The sequence below is a fragment of the Stegostoma tigrinum genome, chromosome 20, assembly GCF_030684315.1.
Source record: "Stegostoma tigrinum isolate sSteTig4 chromosome 20, sSteTig4.hap1, whole genome shotgun sequence".
In the NCBI taxonomy this organism is placed as follows: domain Eukaryota; kingdom Metazoa; phylum Chordata; class Chondrichthyes; order Orectolobiformes; family Stegostomatidae; genus Stegostoma; species Stegostoma tigrinum.
The window spans coordinates 46,433,512-46,453,539 of record NC_081373.1 but is presented as its reverse complement, the minus strand read 5'-3'; the positions used below and the strand labels follow the sequence as shown (position 1 = coordinate 46,453,539).

General features: G+C 42.4%; 1 protein-coding gene across 1 annotated transcript in view; it reads right to left on the bottom strand.

Moving 5' to 3' along the window:
* sgms1b (sphingomyelin synthase 1b) overlaps nt 1–19,764 on the bottom strand; it is a 158,173-nt gene extending 138,409 nt beyond the window's left edge. The window contains exon 1 of the mRNA XM_059653146.1: nt 19,667–19,764. The gene's annotated coding sequence lies outside the window, so the exon portion shown is untranslated. The remainder of the gene's footprint in view (nt 1–19,666) is intronic.
* Nucleotides 19,765–20,028: the final 264 nt, after the last annotated feature.

The window sequence follows — 20,028 nt, the reverse complement described above, 5'->3', positions numbered from 1 at the left end:
TTACTTTTTTTAAGACTATTCCTAGATTTACTGATACTTACAGTATATTTAATTTTAAGTCATTCACACAGCACACATAGAACTACCTATCACAGATGTAATATCGTCTATGTCATAAGCATTAATCCTGAAACTTGGGCTATTTGTGATCTAAGCTGTCATTTCAGCAGAAGTGTGAATTTCTGTTTTACACCTGCTCTAGATTTGCAGTGAAGAGAAAGAAAGAGGTCTGTATCAAGGCATAAAGAATCTAAAATCATTTCACCTCAAAATAGAAGCTTGGTATCCAATCTTGCCTCAAACATAGAAATAGCAAGAACTGCAGATGCTGGAGTTAGAGGTCTGAAGAGGGGTCCTGACCTGAAAAGTCAACTTTCTTGTTCCTCCGATGCTGCCTGGCCTGCTGTGTCCCCCCAGCTCCACACCGTGTTATCTTTGCTTCAGGGTCTATTGGGATTTTTTTTAACTGCTGGCTTTGAAATGTGCCACTTTCCATTCAAGTTCCTTGACACATTTCCTTTCTAACTGCCAGGGGAAAAATTTTGCGTGATGGCACGTGCAAGTAGATCTCCCCTGAACCAACTTGTTTGAGGCAGACCGGAGCCAAATAACATAAACAGGATGTTGCTGGCCTGGAACTCATACTTCAACGCCCTACTCTCAGCTGAGCTGCAATAGAAAGACAACCTGAGACTTTTACTCGTGTGATTCCAAGCATTCCTACTCAAATGAAACACTCAAATCACCTCTATCCACACAGAAACCTGGTGCTGCCTCCTACAGTTTTCTCTGGGCAGGACAATGGCATAAAACTGGTATTCTTCATTAGATTCAAGCCCTATAACCTCCTCCATCAGAATCACATGCTTTGTTATCTGATCTATTATGAATAAGAACCATTAACATTTGTTCAAAAAACCTAATTATTTACATCAAAAAAATTGTTCTGGGAAGCCATTGCAATGCAAAATTGTGCAATGCAAGCTGATTCCATATTTAGTTAGATACTTTAATCATAGTTGGCAATAAAAGAAAAAGAATTGATCAAGAGTTTGAAATTTCTGCAGTTGTTTGCAGTATTGTTACTATCTAGCAGTGTACATTGGTGCTGCTATTGCAGCTTACCAGCGCAATAAATTGAGAGGAGCTTTGTTCTAGTCAAGTAAGTATGAAGAGAACCCAGTCATTTACTTCATGCTGTTTACTAGTTAGGGCATCATTCCAGTTTCTGTACAGCTAGAAAGCAAATTCACTGAAGTAACGTATTCACAACATGGCTACACCTTTCAGCCTGGCACACTACAGGGCTCATGGGTGGGTGTTCTGAAATCTTCTGTTTTGCTAGAAAATGGTTAAAGAAGGCTGTCTAAGACTACAAAGAGATCTTGATCAATTGAGTCAATGGGCTGAGGAGGGGCAGGTTGAGCCTAATTTGGATAAATGCGAAGTATTTCATTTTGGAAAATCGAACAAGGGCAGGGCATATACGTTAAAAGTAGAGCCTTGGGTAGTGGTCTGGAACTGAGACACCTAATGGTTCAAGTGCACAATTCTTTGAAGTTTGCATCACATGTAGACAGGGTGGTTAAGAAGGCACTTAGCAAGCTTGCCTTCATTGCTCAGACCTTTGAGTAGAGGACTTGGGACGTCATGCTGTGGTTGTACAGTATGTTAGTGAGACCTTTTCTGGAGTACTGCATCTAGTTTTGATTGCACTGCTATAGGAAGGGTATTATTAAACTGGACAGGGTTCGTAAAAGATTTACCAGGTTGTAGCCAGGATGGAAGGTTTGTGTTATAAAGAGAGGCTGGATAGGCTGGGAGATTTTTTCAACTGAAGCAAAGGGGGTAGAGCAGTGAACTAATAGAGGTTTATAAAATCATGAGGGGCATAGATAAGGTGATGGCAGGTGTCTTTTATCCAAGGATGGGTGGGATTTTAACACTGGGGACATAATTTTAAGGTGAGAAGAGAATGTTTCTGGACCAGAGGAGCAATACTTTATATTCTGCCGCAGGAGCTGATAACCCAATGGCCTCAACATAGAGTTCATCAGTGTCAAAATTTCCCTAGCCCCCTCCAGCCTCATCCCATGTCCAGCCCTCCCTCTCATTCTCGCCTCCTTGGCCTGACATAACCTGTCCATCTTCCTCCCCAACTATCTGCCCAGCCTTCCCACTGACCAATCTCTACAATCTGCATGCATCTATCACCGCCCCACTTACCTTTCCCCCAGCTCCACCCCTCCCTCTATTTATTTCTGAGCTCTCTTCCTCCACCCCAGTTTTGGTGAAGGGTCCTGACCCGAAACATTGACTTTCCTGTCCCGCTGATGATATCTGACCTGCTTTGTTTCTCCAGCTCCACATTTTATAGACTCTGGCTTCCAACATCAGCAGTCCCTACTATCTCCTAGCTTGGAATTATGGATGGCATGGACTAGTCGGACTGAAGGGTCTGTTTCTGTGCTGTGTGACTATGACTCTATGTCAGATTCCCTGTGCATTATTTGCAACTGAGATTTCTGCTCAACTAAACAGTCAACCACTGATCTTGATGATTATGTGTTGTTAAAAGTCATTGCCAAATTTTACTGTTCTCCAAACCTTCATCTTGGTAGACACAATTATTCTCCATCATTTCCAGACTGATTTTCAAAGACGATCTAAGCCTACACTATGTTTGACAGTCCTTGTATCTTTCGCTTTGGTGATATAGACACTTCTATTGAGTGTGCTGATGAGCAACATGGTCATGGTCTAGTCATGGAGTGAAATGTTAGGCTCAAGGTAGGGTTTTCCTGGAGCAGGATGGTGTATTATTCCAACAAACACAGAGAATGCTGAAGAAACTTTACAGGTTGGGCCGCATCTGAAAGTCTGGAGAAAGAAAGAGTTAATGTTTCAAGCCTGGTATGGCTCCTCTTCAAAACTAGAGAAGAATCTAAACAAGTCTGGAGAAGAGTCATATTGGTCGTGAAACGTTTCCTTAAATGTTTTCTTCCTGCCTTTTGCAAAATAATAATAAGGTCATTTTCAGCAAAGAAAGTGACTTTCAGCCGATCAAGACGGTGATAGAACCCCATGAAACAATTTAGTCAACTCTGCTTACCTGCTCAATTCCATAGCCCTGCAAATGTATTTCCTTCAGATTCCTTTGGAAAATATTGATAATGTTTGCACCTACCACTTTCACAAGCAGCAAGTTCCAGGTCATTACCATTACTTACATATAAAATGCCCTTCTCTACATCTCCACGTCTCATTTATTATATAAAGATGTTTTATCAGCATGTGCTTTGGGGAGTCCAGTTTCTCATAAACAGGAATTAAAACATAACGATGATGCATCCTGTTGCCAAATAAAATCATTTCCTATTGAATTAATAGAAAAGAAATGTGGGCATGCTACAAAACAGGCTGATGCTCACTATCATCCATTTCCATGGGATGATTAAAATTAAAGCAATATCCGCAAATTTGTCGACAACAAATACAACTCACCAACACTTAGAATTCCAACTTATGCCACACCGACATGTTTCCATAATATGTGCAGTTTTGTAGGGGAGTATTTCTTGTCTGGGAGAACAAAAAGCTGACTACGAACACTAAGATTGCAGTCTACAGGGCGTGCGCCCTCAGCCCACTTATTTATGTCAGTGAGACCTGCAGCCTCCACTCCAGACAACAGTGGTGTCTCAACGCTTTCCACTTTCGCAGCCTGAGACGCATTCTGGACATCAAGTGGACCGACCGAGTCACCAACACCGAAGTCCTCACCCGTGTCCAGGTACACAGCCTCTTCACCCTATGCCAACAACGCCACCTCTGGTTGGGTCATGTACATCATATGCCAGACAGGAGGATCCCAAAAGATGTGCTGCACAGGGAATTGGCCGTCGGCAAGAGAGCACGAGGATGACCTCATCTTTGTTTCAAGGACGTCTGCAAAAGGGACATGAAGTCAATGGGCCTGGGCGTCGAGAGATGGGAAGACGTCGCAAACGATCGCTCACGCTGGAGACGGGAACTACGCAGAGGGCCGGAGCGAGGAGAGGAGAAACTGAGGCTTGCCACTGAGTAAAAGCGTGCTCGACGGAAAGACAGCAACACGGCAACACCGGAGGACAGTGTCTTCAAATACAGTTGCTGCAACTGAGACTGTCTCTCCCGTGTGGGCCTGTACAGCGACAACAGACACTGTGATTCACCAGCAGCTGAATCAAAACTCTCCAAGTGCAGATCCATGGTCTCTCGAGACTGACGGATACCACACACACACATTTCTTGTAGGCATTTCTGTCACAAGTTTGTAATTTAGGTAAAGTGTTCTCAAGTGACTGATCGAAAATTTTTAATTCCAACCTGAATAAGTTTACCATGACTTTCAGAATCATGTCATTTTTTTAATGTCTGCTTTAAGTGGGGCCTGTAGCTGAGTGAATATGAAAGTGAGATCTGGGCCTTTAGGTACAAGGTCAATGCGTATTCAGTCCTTGTGACAGACACTTATCCATCTGATAATAAAATGTGAGTCTGGATGAACACAGCAGGCCAAGCAGCATCTCAGGAGCACAAAAGCTGACGTTTCGGGCCTAGGCCCTTCATCAGAGAGGGTCTAGGCCCGAAACGTCAGCTTTTGTGCTCCTGAGATGCTGCTTGGCCTGCTGTGTTCATCCAGCCTCACATTTTATTATCTTGGAATCTCCAGCATCTGCAGTTCCCATTATCACTTATCCATCTGAGTTGGTTGTCAAGGGTTTTTAAATGCCAGCCTATTCATCCAAAGCAACAAGATAATAGCTTATCATCTTCTGCTTTTGATCTTTGCAATAGATAATTCTGTTGTTTCCATCATAATGGTTCTGTGTGATTTTATTAATGTATACTTTTTTTTTAGCTCGGCCAATTCATTGTGAAATCCGCATTGCACTGCAGCTTTATGAAAAATGTTACTTTTTTCTGAGGGCCTAAACATCAGTACATACCGTGCTGGCCACAGGCGGCAAGAGGTTGCTTTTGTAAGATGACAGCAGAGGTAACTTGCTGAATGGTGTTCACAGGTTACCTGCATTAGAGCCATGGGATATTGAAACTATATGGTTGCAAATAGTTCAACTGAGGAAGCAGACAAAAGTAGTTATTTGTCTTGGCTGGCTCTTTTAGAGATACCTGGAAAGAAAAGCAATTGCCTCCAAATTAACATCGGTGACAGAAAAGGTTTGACAGGGCTTTTCAAGGAAAATTGCTTTCCATACAGTAGTAAGATTTAAGGATGTGATAGGTCGAAGTTATTATACGGTAATAACTACCCAGCTTCTTCTGAGAAATCAGCTGCTATTTCAAAGGCAAGTCTGGTTAATGATATCTCAACATCTTGGCAGTAGGCTGAATTGAATTCAGGTAAAATCTCAAAGGACTCTCTCCGGAGAGATGTGACTTCTCCGGAGATTTTCAAGCTCAAAACTATGCCCATGAATTTTGCTGTTGTGATGCCTGGGAGGAGATCGGTCCACACCAGGGAATGAACCTTGCACAGCACCTGTCAAATGGAGGCCATTGGAATGCAGGAGATGTACATTTGTGATCCTTCAAGATCTGACCCCAAGGCCTCAGAAAGGTGAAGGCAATGGGGTTGGCATGGAGACTTCACCTGATGGCCACCAGATTGAAGGACTTGACAAAGTCCCTTAACCTCCTCCCCAGGGCCAGATCGGAGTGGCTGCTACACTGGTCCTAGTCCTCAAGGGGACATGAGGGGGAGCTCAGTGGAGGGGCATGGGGGCAAGTCATAACCTTGCTGAAGATTGACTCCATGTCATTCCCAGAACTCACTACTGAGCCCTCACCCTCCTCCAGGTGGTCATCCGCAGCCCCCAACCCATTCCTAAGTGTGGGGGCGGGGAGGTGTCCAAGGCCATCTGCCAGCTCGAGCCCCTCAGTGTCACCACCCCCGAGGTCACGGACAGGGTGTCCCCCTGTGGAATCCACGAGGCAGGTTTGGGGTCATCAAGTGGCCACAATAGGGGATTGGGGGAGTGCTCCCCTCCCAACCCCAGGTTAGTCGGCCCTGCCCTGCCCTGCCTGACCCTGGGTGACTCAGCCCCAACCCACCCGACCGTCTGTCATCCAGCTCAGTACCGCCCAAACCTGGGTCACCCTGACCCGGTCCTCCCATCCCTGGGTGACCAGCCCCATCCTGTCCGACCCAGGGTCACCTACCCCCACCCTGCCCACCCGCGGGTCACCCTGCCCTGCCCGGGGAGAAGATCCTCCCCAAAGACTGAGGCACCCGGTAAAATTGTGAGAGAAGGAACAAGGAGATCATCCCGACCCTCATCACAACCCAGTGACACAGTGAGGGTTACAGTGTTAGTGTTGTGGCTCTCACAGGTGCCCGGTTTCCTGCTGGGGACTGGGTGGCAGTTCAGCAGGAGGACCAACATCATACCCCAGACCAGGCTCCCGTGACCAGGGCAGAAGGGTGCAGAAGACCCACAGGTTCTGTCTCGGGTAGAAGACGGTACTGTATCTCATCCTGAAAGTGAGGAAGTGCTCCTACTTCATGCTACTGCACTTTCTCCTGGTCACAACTGTAGTTTACAGCCTCCCGTCAGCGTAATCTCTGGACCCGACTTGGGGCACTCACACTGGGGTGCTGAAGGCTGAGGGGCAGGGACTGGGCTCCGGATCGACACACTGGGGAGATGCATGTGCAGCCACTGGGGCATTTTTACACTCAAACTCCAGGGATGTTACAACTAGCTTTACAGTGCAAGAGGGCACATCCTGGGAGAGAATAGGTGGGGGGCTACCTCCTGGTGCCTCATATTGTGTCGCACCTTCCTTCCACCCAGAAACTCATGCCCCTCCCGTCCAAACTGAAGGAAAGAGACAACCTTTCCATCCATCATCGCTATTGCACTGACAGCTGACTGACAGCACCAAACATTGCCGTGTGCAGGCCTCCCTGGACCGGCCTAGGTTAAATCACATTTTACCCCCAGGTTGTCTGCCTACAGGCTGAATGATGATGGAACCTGGAGCTGAAGCAACCTCAGTGTAGGTTTAACTGGCCCCTGGAAACGTTGGTGTTGGCTTCGCCATTTAAATCACACCCTGTCTCTCTGTAATTGCCGAATAACAGAAAAAAACCCAACTGCCCCTAGGCAGCTGCTCAGGCCCCAGGGGATAATGGGCCCCAGCAGCAGAGTCAGCAGCAAAGGCCCAGCGGGTCTCCAAGCTGCCCACAACAACCTCCACTCAGGCCAGGCAAAAGCACCAACCTTAGCTCAAGGCTGCACACTGACCTCCAAGGGAAACCAACTTCCTCTTCCAGTCTAGCAGGGCATGGCCTAAATTCCCAAGGCTTTCTGCGTTCCAATTTATAACTCAGGAATCCCAAGTGGGAAGTAACATCATCCACTACTCGTGGGCACATTGACTAGTTGCGGCCCATAGCAGGCAGTTCTGCAGACCCAATCCTGAGACTGCTTTATAAAGGGCTCAGATGATGGCCAGGCCATTGCCTGTTACCAAGGAAACTCATACTGAATGATCTCCACAGGGAGATTAACGAGGGATTTCCCCTTAAAGGGGTTATCACACCTTCATACACTGCACTGAAATGTCAGCCAAGATTTTGTGCTCAATTCTCTGGAATGGGGCTTGAATCTACAATTTTCTGATTCAAAGTTAAGAGGGCTACCCTAGTACAATACGTTCAAGGTCTTCATTACATGTACTCTGCAAGGACAATCAAAAATCACAGCTTGCTAACCATCTCCAGTATGCTTTGCATTTCCTCAACTCCTGCCAGGCCCACTGCATTCCTTCAACTCGAATTTATCTTTGACTGGGATCCTGGAGCTCATTTGTTTGTAAGATATAACCCCACAGCTCAACTGGAAAGAACCTGCAGCAGAAAAGAAAATTATTTTCAGATTGTTATTTGAAGATTATTGTGCTAAAATACATAAGTTACGGTTTTAATGAAATGAACAGAAGACTTGCTGATCACAGTGGCTTTGTTTATTGTGAGCCAGGGAACTGAATCCTGGGCTTGGGATGTCTAGCACCAATTTTATTCATTAGAGTAAAGTGGGGATTAGGCAGCAAGGTACAGCTGAGATTTCAGAAAGTGAAACACAGTGAAGGGAAAGGGGAATGAGACTCAGTGGAGAATGTATCTTGATGGAGAAATATAGGTCAATAGTGAATGGAATTCAGTGCAAAAGGAACTGGGATTCTGGGGAATGGAGCTCAATAGTGAATGAAACATGGTAGGGGGCAGAGATCAATGGTCATTTTAACTTTTTTTCTTTTATACATCTATGGTATGAGGGTGCTGCTGGCTAAGACAACATTTATTATTCATCTCTAATAGCCCAAAGGGCAGTTAAGAGACGACCACATTGCTGTGGGTCTAGAGTCGCTAATAGGCCAGACCAGGTGAGGATGACAGATTTCCTTCTCGAAAGGAGATTAGTAGACCATCAATGCCATTGGACTTGCTTCTTTTTGAAATTCCAGTTTATTTTTATTGAATTTAAATTTCCTCATCTGCCAGGGTGGGATTGGAACCCTATTCCCAAAGTATTGGACTGGTGTTATGGTTTAGCAGTCCAGTGACATTACAATTACCACCCACTAAACAAGTTAATGGAGAATGGAGGTCAGTATGGACTGGGACCCAGTGGGGAATGGAGGTCGATGGGGATTGGGATTCAGTGGAACAAAGCAGGAAGCAGGTTACTTAAAAATAAACCAAAACCTCCGGAGTCAAGAAGTGCTTGGCTCTCACATTGAATATTTCTGGGAACAGTTTGCAACTACTCCTCAAGAAAATGTCAGGGCTCCTTTTTTTTATCATTGACAGTAGGAATTGTCGTTGTCAATGCAACAGCGTTTACTCATCAGACCCAGAATCTATGTACAGTGGTCTATTAAACTTTGTGGATGTTCAATGGTTCACATTGCATCCTTAATATTGTCATTCAGAATGGTGTGTACAGGAATATTACTGCATTCTAAGAGCCATAATCATTCTCTGTACCATGCATGCTGTGATATAACAACAACTTGCATTTAGAATGTACCTTTAAAGTGGTAAATGTGCAAAGGTGCTTCACTGGATTATAATGAGGCACATCTTTATGCCAAACCAGATACGGATATACGCGGATTGATGACCAAAGGCTTAGGCAAAGATGCAGATTTCAGGAGCATTTTGAAAGGAGAGAGAAAGTTTGAAGCGAGGGAGAAGTTTAGGGAGTGAACTTCAGAACTTTGGGCTAAATGCAGTTTAAGGCATTGGTATCAATGTTAGCAAAGATGAATATCAGGATGGGTAAGAGGTCAGAATTGGAGGAGCATCAACATTTCACAGAATTATAGAGCTACAGGAGGTTAGACAGATAAGGAGGCATAAGGTTGTAGATAGTTGTAAATTTTAATAGTGCGTAATTGATGGGCCAGGAGTCATAGAGTCATACAGTATGGAAACAGGCCCTTCGGCTCAATTCATCCACGCTGAGCAGACATCCCAATCTGACCTAGTCCCACTTGCCAGCATTTGGCCCATCTCCCTCTAAACCCTTCCTAATTATCTACCCATCCAGGTGTCTTTTAAATATTCTGATTGTACCCATCTCCACCACCTTCTCTGGTAGTTTATTCCATACTCGCAGCCTCAGTATGAAAACTTTACCCCTCAGGTCTCTTTTAAATCTTTCTCCTCTCCCATAAACCTATGCCCGCTTGTTTCGGACTCTGTCGTCCCAAGGAAAAGATCTTGACTAATCACCCTATCCATGCCCCACACAATTTTATAAACCTTTAAAAGGTCACCCCTCGGCCTTCGACCGTCCAGAGAAAAAGCCCCAGCCTATTCAGCCTCTCAGTGTAGCCTAAACCCTCCAGTCCCCAATATAAGCAATTTGTGAACGGGGCTCAGTAGGATTTAGAAAGTGGGTATGAGAGCTTTGGATGAACTCTGGTTTAGATAAGGAAACAGGGAGCAACTAGCCCGAGCAGTCTCCTGGGATCTCTTTATTTGGCCAGGACTCCCCCTTATATTAAGGAAACTTAAAAATGCTCTGGAATGCAAGTGACTCTAGAAGAAGAGAGGAGGAGAGAGAAAGAAACTTGTTTGATGCTTTCCTAACATACAATTATTGTTTTTTTATAAAAAGATGCAAGAAAGAACCAACTGGAACACAATAGACTCCTTTTCTGTCATGCTATTTGACATTCTAGAGATGCTAATTGTAATTTTATACTTTTTGAATTCTCATTGATGTTGTTTCTTGAGTCAAACAGCACTGTTAGTCTCAGGGAGTCCTGAGACTGGACTCTTGTTCAGACAGATGCATTGAAGTTTATTAACAATGCAACCTATTTACACTGCTCTGATATGATAGACTTACACACAATGCGCGTACTATGCTGACTGGTGTTACAGTATTTTACATGACTGTAACAATACAGGCTGACTGCACTGATTACATTGCACGGTGAAGGTGAGCAATGTGATTGGTTCGTTGCATGGTTGCTGCGATAAACAGATCAGAATTATTACAAATTAGAAACTATTAATTAAATTTAATCAGTTTTGCCTGGGTTCCTTTGGGAGGTTGCATTTGTGGAGGCATTCCACACACACAGTGTGCCCCAAAGGACGAGTAGAGAGGCTTGTTCCAGAGCCCTCACAATATTGGAGGCGACTTGAAGGGTCTGAGCACACCCCAACAGTAGTATGTTTTCTCTTTCTGAAGCAATGAATTCTAAGTGGCTTCCTTTTGCTATTCTTCTGAAAAGCTGAGATGCATGAACTAGCTGCAAGCCTTGCCACTGATGATTCCCAAAGTCAGAAGTCGCACAATACCAGTTTATACTCTAACAGGTTATTCTGAAGTCCTGTTGGACTATACCCTGGTGTCATGTGACTACTGACTTTGTCCACCCCAGCCCAACTGGACACAATACTCCAGATGTGTCCAAAGCAGGCTTTTGTGTAGCTTTTGCATAGAAAGATGATTAAAGCAATGTGCTGGTCAACAGAAGAGTCATAAAGATAATCTCAACAAAGACTACTGAACTATCATTTTGTACACTTGTCTCCACACAATGATTCTCAACACAGTGCTATGACAGGCTGCAGTCTGGCGTCAGGGGCACATCCAGAACCTACTGGCAGCCACCAGAAAGCAAAATAGAGAAGACTTCGGCAGACAGAGCACATTTCAGTTGTAATTAAACAAAAATTGTTGGGGAAACTCAGCAGGTTTGCCAATATCCGTGGAGAAAGAAAAACAGAGTTGACGCTTGGAGTCTTAAGTTCTGAAATTTTAACTCTGCTTTCTCTCTGCAGAAGCTGCCAGGTCTGCTGAGTTTCTCCAACAATTTGTTTTTTACTTCTAAGTTCCATTATTTGCATTTTTTTAATTTGGAACTTCAGTTGTAGCACACGCGTCTGATGCCTAGTGGAAAATAGAAATGAGATCAGTCCTGTACTTTCACATCAATCACCAAATTAGGTGAACAGCAAGTTTCACACAACATGTCAAGATGTTTTGGTTTTGTATAATGGGTATCTGTCACAAAAAAAAGATTAATATTACCTCTTGTTGCAGAGCTCCAATAAACTTTGTTATAGATAAAACAATTCTGCTTTCACTATGATTTTCTCAATCCTTTTATCATGGGGTAGTAGTTTTTTTCATTCATTCATTGCTGGCTAGGACAGCATTTCTTGCCCAGAGAGCAGTTATTGGTGGGGGCCTGAAGTCACATATAGGCCAAACCAGGCAAAGGTGGCCATTTCCTTCCTTAAAGGACATTAATGAAAAAGATAGACTTTTTCCTAACAATTGGCAATGGATTCATGGTCATCATTAGTTTCTAAATTACAGATATTTTTATTGGAATCAAATTCCACCATCTGCCGTGACAGGATTTGAACCCAAATTGCCAGAACATTATTTGGGTCTCTGGATTAACAGTCCAGCGATAATACCACTAGGCCTTTCCCCACCACCCCCCAACCCCCTTACCCAGGTGTAAGGAAAAGACTATGTCTTTTCACTTTTGATATTTAAAACTGTTGGCTTAAACAGGAGGAACAATTTTAAAAACCAGTGTTTGAAAGACTATATGTTTTGAAAAACAATTAACTTCTCACCTCTGCCAGACATTGTGTAAACAACTGCTTGAACAAACAGTAATTGAAGTCTGAGTTGCAGAGGATTTCGAACTGAGGGAACGTACAGATGCAGCATTTGCTGGCATCAAGAGGTTCACTGGACAATGGACCAGTGAACAGTTATCAACGATCAAGATCTTTTGTCTTCCAATAACTATGTGATTGTTTCTCAGGTGACTGAGCAACTTGGAACTGGGAACAAGTTACAAAGAGACATAGAGAAGTGTTTAGTTCTTCCCCAGATTGGGAGTCATCTTGGTGTTTTCTGTTGTCAAAGCTCATTGTAAACCTGAAAAAAACCTGCTTAAATTGCTGCAATAGTTGTTTTAACTGAAAAGTCAAAGACTTTTTATGATGAAACAGCCATCTTGTGTCTCTTAGAAACCAGGGAGAGCATCCGGAGAAAGAACATAGAACATAGAACAACACAGGACAGGCCCTTCGGCCCACGATGTTGTGCTGAGATTTTACCCTAATCCTAAGGTCTGTCTAACCCCCACCCTACCTTATACTACCACCCATATGCCTGTCTAATAGCTGCTTAAATGCCCCTAATGAGGCTGACTCCAATACCCTCTCCGGAAATGCATTCCACGCCCCGACCACTCTCTGAGTAAAGAACCTACCTCTGACATCTCTCCATATCTGCCTCCACTCACTTGAAAACTATGTCCCATCATAATAGTTACCTCCACACGAGGAAAAAGTCTCTGGCTGTCTACTCTATCTGTACCTCTGATCATTTTGTACACTTGTATCAAGTCACCACCCGTATCCTTCATCATTCTAAAGAGAAAAACCCTAGCTCTCTCAACCTTTCCTCCTAAGACATTCCCTTCATTCCAGCAACATCCTGGTAAATCTCCTCTGCACCTTTTCCAATGCTTCCACATTTTTCCTGTAATGAGGTGACAAGAACTGGACACAATACTCCAGATGTGTCCAAAGCAGGCTTTTGTGTAGCTTTTGCATAGAAAGATGATTAAAGCAATGTGCTGGTCAACAGAAGAGTCATAAAGATAATCTCAACAAAGACTACTGAACTATCATTCCAATATTTCCCTTCTGCCCAATAATTAATTAGCTGCAGTCTAACACTCACAGTATATCTTAATTCTTGTTTGTACAGAAATCTAGCCTATGCTTTCTATCAACCTGGGTCTGAAAGTCATATAAGTTGGGGAACATTGTGTATTTTATGAAATCTTTAGTTTTTGGGACAACTCCAGTAATAGCCAGGCTCCATTTCCAGCGCACTACCCTCGAGAGTCATAGCACTAAGAAGGATCAAACCCACAAGTGGAACTTAAGTACATACACTAGGCTGACACTCATTGATTTCTGAGGGTATGCTGCAGTGTTGACTCATACTTATCCCTCAAGCTACTCACCATAACTAATTATATTGATTTCTTACAAAATACAGTGAAGTGTTGTCCAATATCGCCACTCTCTGGCCCATAAAACAGTGAAGAATAAGCCAAGACATAGAACAGAAAGGCAGAAAAATAATAAAATAACTAAAAGGTTTCCAGCTTTATAGTCCTTCTTGTTAAGTGCTCCGTCATTGGCCATGGGCTTAGTGAACATGCACAAGCCCCTTTCACCACGTTGCCACCATGGAACAAATGTCATCTGTCTTCAGCACCATCTCACCTCTATCGATGCCCTCACCACTATGAGTCCTCACCGGATCTTGCCAATGCAAATCCCTCTGATGCCATCAGGTACCGCACCAGCCCACACTCTACTCCAATGTCGCCATGAGCCTGCTTCGTGCCCACTTCACCAATGCAATAGCTGTCGATGTCACCTGGTCTCGTACTGGGCCCAAACCCACCTCAGCCACCATCTCCATGAGCCAGTGCCTCAATGATGCAGAAGACATTGGGAACTCAAACTCATATCAGGCACTGATAAACATTGACTTAAGGTGCTACAATGGTCACTTGACTATGTTTAGCCAAGCTCACAAAAGCATCAATAACTAAATCCCAACCTGAGTTAAAAATAATTTTATCAAAGTAACTGAAATCAGACATTCAGATACGTATGGAGACAGTAGGAACTGCCGATGCTGGAGAATCTGAGATAACAAGGTGTAGAGTTGGATGAACACAGCAGGCCAAGGCAGCATGTTATTTTCTGAAGAAGGGTCTTGACCCGCAACATCAGCTTTCCTGCTCCTCTGATGCTGATTGGCCTGCTGTGTTCACCCAGCTCTCCACCTTATTAACTCAGATACGTATCTCCTGTTTGATTTAAATGTTTTTGCAATTTTATGCATGGGATGTATGTCACCTACAGATCATCCAGCTTGGTAAAAACAATGAAGCCAGACACTGGAAGATATGAGGCAATTGCATTTCAGTCAACAACTTTGGGAGCATATCAGACAGAAATGGAAATTGATACGTGGCAGCAAAACCAAAGGTTTGCCTTGTTCTCCCTGTTTCTCTGAGCATCTCAAGAAATGACACTTAGTGCTAAAGCAAATTGGAGAATGAGCCACCTAGAACTTAACCTGTTGGAGCTTTCTTTTATTTGGCCTACAGCAAGTGGTCAGGCCAGTGCTGAAGTAAATGTTTTATTAATTTAAAACCATATGCTGAAAAAGCTGCTTCCAAGCATGAGTGATCTCTTTGGCATGTCTGAGAGATTCAAAGAAGTCCAAACACTGTACAACAAACTGCTAGACACAGCGGGAGAAGTAGGGCCCCATAAATGTATGGCAGTCTTCCAGCAACATCTTGTTTCTCAACTTCATTGAATACCAATACTTCAGTTATCATTGCTTCACAAGAGATTATGTGTGAGATCTGTCAACTGCTGCAGTCACGATCCTAACTTCAATGCAAGGCATGGACTGAATTGCCTTGGCTGAACACTTCAATGTAGTTCTGTCCCGGCTAGCACCAGATCTCCAAGCTATGTCTTGCAGTTTGGAGTGCAGTGCTGCACAGGGATATCACTGAAGCCCTGTAAATACAGAGAAACAATTAATCTCATCCATTTAGTCACCTTGAGCCTTGTATCTGCTTTCCATGACACATGCTAATATGCACTGTGGGTCTGTATGAAGAGACACAAGGAATCATTTTTAGAGATAATAAAATGTGAGCCTGGATGAACACAGCAGGCCAAGCAGTATCTCAGGAGCACAAAAGCTGACGTTTCGGGCCTAGACCCTTCATCATTTTTAGAGCATGTTTTTTGGTGAGGTGGAAATCACATTACGGCTGCCTGTGCATACTGCACAATCTTGTCATTCTGCAGTTCTTTCAATTATGCACCAGGCAAGAAGCTGCGGAACAACCAACACAAGGAAGTGATGAAAGTGGAGGTGGAGGACCAAGATGATTTGAAGAAATGAGAACGGCAAGAGGCTGCAATATGGACAGATTTATTGAATACGGTCGAAGTTGAAAGATAATTGCATAACCCCTTCAAACCTGGGAAACCAATTGTTTCTTCTGCTCTTCCAATCTCAAAAAATTTTCAGACATGAATGTGGTGAATTGTGAGTTGTATTTTTTTTTAAGTTCGGAAAAGATTATTCCGAGGCCTATGATGTCTTCTTCCAGTTAAGCAAAATTACATTGATCACTGGTGTTTGGCTTCTGAGCTGGTTGAGGTTTTTCTAAATACTGTAGACTTTCAAAAGGAATCGTGATTTTCTGTTGCGCATGAGAAGCGTTGGTTCCTGACAATTGTTCCGCATCATATTGGCCTCTGCATTTTAAGACAACTTTCAGCATTCTTTTAGGTTTATGTGGTGCTCTGTAGCTCACAGTTTTCTGTTCAGATGACTACAGTTTCAGTGTCCTAAAGCAAGGGACTTCTTTCAACTGATAAACACTCACCCAGGTTAAGATTTGGAATGAACTGGATGATGTTGACCTGTTTGACCTTGTTCAGATAAGTAACTTATTACATCGAGGCAAAACTGATGCATATCTTCCAAAAGTACCATTGTGTCACGTAATGATATGTGATCCATGAAAGGTAATTCATGGTAAAGGTGGTTTCTGTAAGATGTTAACCTCATTACGCACTGCAATATTATTAGTTCTTTGGGTTCAATAGTTATTTTTTGACTTTTGTAAATTCTGTGGAAATATCCTACTGCCATACAAAGGTTGCATAAATGTGATAAAGCTGGCCAATTTTTTTCTGGTCGTGTGACTTTTTAACTTGATCTGGAACAGTACGTCTTCATGCTGAAAGATTTAGTGATGCTTTGTGCTGGTCTATCATGTGATGTTTTGGCACGTTTGATGAATTCTGATGAGCTTACTGAGGTTGACTTTCAAGTTCCCATAATTCTCTTGAACCATGTTTAAATTTCAGCTTTGCCCAATCCCTCAATGATTCTCTTCCAACTTGAGAGTTCCATTTAATTATGATTTATATAAAGGAGTAGAATCAGAAATTTTGATGGTAATTCCATTTTGAATTAGTTTGATTGTAAAGATCATAATTGTAGAATCCTGACATTATGAAAAAAATCATTAATAAAGTTGTCAATAAGTTCTCCTGGAAGCTATATTCATTCATCAAGTCTTGCTCTCTCCACTACATGATTGGTACTTAATGTAAAGTCATTGTTAAATGTCCTTACAATATGATTAAAAATACCTGTCTCATCTTTTATGTTCTGGTGTTTTAAAACACAATCTGGTTCCAGATTTACAGAATAAGAAATGTGTTCATTTGTTGTTCTCTGGGCTTCCTTGGTAATGCTGAACCAATTCTGTCTCACATGAACTGTCTCTTCCACATTGTCCTATTTAATTTCCCTATCTGAAGGATTTTTGGTTTTAATTTTGCTTGGTGGTATACTATCTTTCTCCACTGTAATTGCATTTAACTTTTGTTATTTCTATCATGTACTTGGAAATTGTTACAGGATTTGTTTCGTAAATGTAGCTAATGTTACTTTTTTTAAAATTGGTTCAACACTTCACAAATATTAGTTGACCTTTTCAACATTTTTAGGATATTATTTCCTTTTGGTTTCCTTTAATAAGCGAATAATAAAGATGAATTGCTAGCAAAGCTTTGCTGTTGAAGTTAAAAACTTGTAAATATTTCAGAATTATTCTCCTAATCATGTGAGAAAAGAATCTTCAAGCATTTAAAAGTCATTGAAATGTTTTAAAATGAAGAAATACTATACAAATAGTTGTTTGATAGTACAGGCCTGGAATATTGCTGAAGGAGGACAAATTATGTCAAGATTTTCATGTTACATTCATCAGGACAATGCGCAAGAATACCAATTCATGAGGAAAACCAGCACTTATACTGCACGTGAGGAGAATGATTATGGGTTGGCAAGTAATTAAGAGAGGTTTTGCCATAGAGAATGTAACAATTAATGATAATTTACAATTAACTTCCAGGCTTTGTTCACATTTGAATCCGGGCATTGCGTGGCCCTGAGAAACTAACCAGCAAACCAGCCATCTCTTCCATTAAGTTGAAACAGGCTTGGTGCATGGATATGTTCCTTCCATCTGTATAGATCCTGTGTATTAATATAAGGGGCTTCCAGTAAGGCCATGTTTGTCACACTGTGAGACTGACTGGCAATCCCAAATTAGTCAACGTAATTCTTCACATACACAAGATTACTCGGAAAATGTCCAACTGCAGAATCATAACTAATGTTGGAGAATGTGTAATGAATATGGGAAGCGTAGGCTGGTTATTTACAGCCAATACTCTGCTTGTATGAACAGCTGAAGGTATATGCTGCTTGATAAGATTGGCCAGTCTTTTGGATGTGAGACCTACACATCTGCTGTCACAAAGACACTGAAATTAACACTTCAGGTTGCTGTTTCATGTGACAGGCAGGACATCTTTTTCACTTGGTGGCAGCATGCTGTTGGTTACAAACACCAACTTATGTTGCTATTGCATGGCAATGTCAAATAACTAGCTTCACCCGTTGCTCTCACTTTTGAAGTACTTTACCCAATTCTAGCCCACTCTCCCCTTCTTCTTCATGGTTTTAATGCCCATTCTGCTTTTTCTTCAATGGTTTTTGTGCCATTTTAGTTTGAAAATAAGGCCATTATGCGATTACTGAATCATTAAATTCTCAGTTGCACAATAAAAATCAGTTTTTCCAACAAAACAATGACTTTGACAAAACTCTTCTACTATTGATACTTGTCACTCTAATTGCCTGCTGTTTTACAAGTTTCTTAACAAATGTCCTTCTCTCAAGAACATTTTCGCAGCCTTTCACAATAATTTTAGGTAATTCTAATAATGTTAATTTATTAACTATACGAATTTCAGCACTTTCTTTGGTTTGCAGCCTAGAATGTTTTTGCAAGTCTAAGAATTTTCATTCCCTCTCGAAGGGAATTAGCCTACCTGATGTGAAAATGGGGATGCTGGAGGTCAGATCAAAAATAGGAATTGCCATAGAGAATGTAACAATTACAGAGTGGCCATTATGGTTTAACCTGAGGGACACCACACCTCAAGCGGGGTTAATGATGGTAACCTTGGCCAGTACATGATAGTCTCTTGGGAAATACTAGGCTCAACCTGAGCAATAGTAGACACACTATTTGTTACACTGAATTGAAACAGCTCGAACCCAGTATAACACTGACAGCTCTCATTAGCTCCTCCCAGGAACAATGTTAATGGGTGGAGCCTACCTATCCATTATTTGACCGTTTCAGGTACCAAATGCCTTCGAGTACAGAAGTGGATTTTGGCTTTTACAACTTATGTATCACTGTGCATGTTTACATAATTGCACAACAACCTTTAGATTGCAACTGAGAAATTATGCTAGGATTTTCCTGCTGATGCCCCAGAGCACACAAGTGGGAGGCTACCTCACATCTCCAGGACAACTCAAAGCCTGCACCAGTACAGGCACAACTCTGATACCTGCCAGTCCTAGAAAAGCCTACCCACATACCCCACCATTTACCTCCCCTGTACCATAACATGTTGCAGCATGGAAACGTGATTAGAAGTAGCGTTAAAAATGAGTAGAAATGCTTTCTGCCACTCTTACCATCTCCTGGTACTCCTCTTACTTATCATCCCATTTGCAGTCTTGTTAAACTTTACACAGAATCGAAAATAGGGCCTATGGGCTAGCAGGCTTTACTATGCTCACACTGAAAATCAGTAAATGGCCAAACTTCCTGCATCTCCTGAGAGGCTGCACATCCATATTCTTCAGCACAGTTCATTTTTATTGAGAATGTGTCATTGTTTTAATAGCAAAAATATTTCATTAAAATATTCTATTACAATTCTGTCAAACATAAACTGACATTGCTTATTATTTTGTCAATTACTTTGCAGGACTTGATTGGCTTACTGGAGTGCAAAGCTGCTATATTAGCTGAACCAATATTAAAAATAAATGAATACAGCTCAAATATTATTTAAAATGAAAGGAGATATCAATGGCCTTACCTTTAGCCTCTGCCAAGCTGCTGTGGTTTTGTGGTTTAAAAACAACATTGTGCCACATTACTCCATTGATTGGTAATGATGGAAATAAAAGTTTTCAAAGCCACTGCCCGGTTTTCCAGATGCCACTGCCAGAGTTGCTTACCTCACATCTTCAGACTGTAGAACGGCCAATGAGGTTGGATGTTTTTCTTTACTGATCCACAACAGGAGCTGTCAGCTTGTCTAGGGCTGGAGGAGACTGGAATCGAGCAGCAAACAATGCTGGAGAGGCAATGCAAAAAGGTGGAGGAGGTTCTCATGAAACTTTTATTTTTGTATATGCTCATGGGGTGTGAACATTGCTGGTATTTATTGCCCATTCT